Genomic DNA, 972 nt, shown 5'->3' on the forward strand with positions numbered 1-972 from the left:
AAGGAGCCAGGAATTGTGCCTGTATGTTTTTATGTAGTGACCCCTGTTGGCCATTTGCATCATTAGTTTTCCCTGGTAAACCCCCACCATTATAAAATAAGCTACCCCTTATCAGCCATGATATTTGTCACTTTAAATGTTTAAATAAAACCCTATTAAAAAACAGAGCAAACGCAAAATCTTCCCCTGTGCCGTGATAGGAGACTCAACTCCTGCCGTGACTCGGATTCGAACCGAGGTTGCTGCGGCCACAACGCAGAGTACTAACCACTATACGATCACGGCGCACCACCAGGGAAGTGATGCTGAGCGCCGCGCAGATGAAGCTATCTTACAAATTCAACTGTAAGTACGTCCTTACGTCTTTACGTCCAGGCGCCACCTGCTGGCCGATTAACGCAATACAATGGAAGGAAGCAAATAGTGAAAATAGTATCTCCCGGGTTTAGTCACTCTCATGTTCGCTCTAGTTATACGCACCAATATTGTATTTGACGTATATATATATAACTATCCGGCTGCAGTGTCAGTGCAATGTAATGATCTTTCTTAAAATAATGTGCCCCGCTTATAAGCAGAGGAGTTCCTGGGCAGCATCTCTGAAGCGCATAGTGTATAGGCGGAGAGCATAGATTTGGCGCCATCTGCAGGGCTTATGTGGGAATGCTGCGCTTCTCTTAATTGCTGAGGAGCTGCTTCTATCAAAACTATGTATAGATGAAATAAAAGAAGCGCGATGTGGGAAGGGAGTGTGCTATAATCTATATGTTGGATTAAAGACAGGTGTGCAATGGCTGAGTGAACTGCAGTGCGTGGGGCGCTTCATCATTAGTCAGATGCTGACAGACCCCAGTAATGGTGATAGTTACTCCCCCTTGTTCCAGGCACTGACTGGCTAATAAAGGCAATTTCATGCGGCCAGATTGTCTGCTGGAGAATTAGACACAACATTAGGCACAACCGCAGATGACC

General features: G+C 45.5%; 1 non-coding gene across 1 annotated transcript; it reads right to left on the minus strand.

The window, feature by feature from the left end:
- Positions 1-213: 213 nt before the first annotated feature.
- Positions 214-285, minus strand: trnah-gug. The gene has a single exon. It is a non-coding gene; the product is annotated as a tRNA-His (tRNA).
- Positions 286-972: the final 687 nt, after the last annotated feature.

The sequence above is a fragment of the Xenopus laevis genome, chromosome 1L, assembly GCF_017654675.1.
Source record: "Xenopus laevis strain J_2021 chromosome 1L, Xenopus_laevis_v10.1, whole genome shotgun sequence".
NCBI lineage: Eukaryota > Metazoa > Chordata > Amphibia > Anura > Pipidae > Xenopus > Xenopus laevis.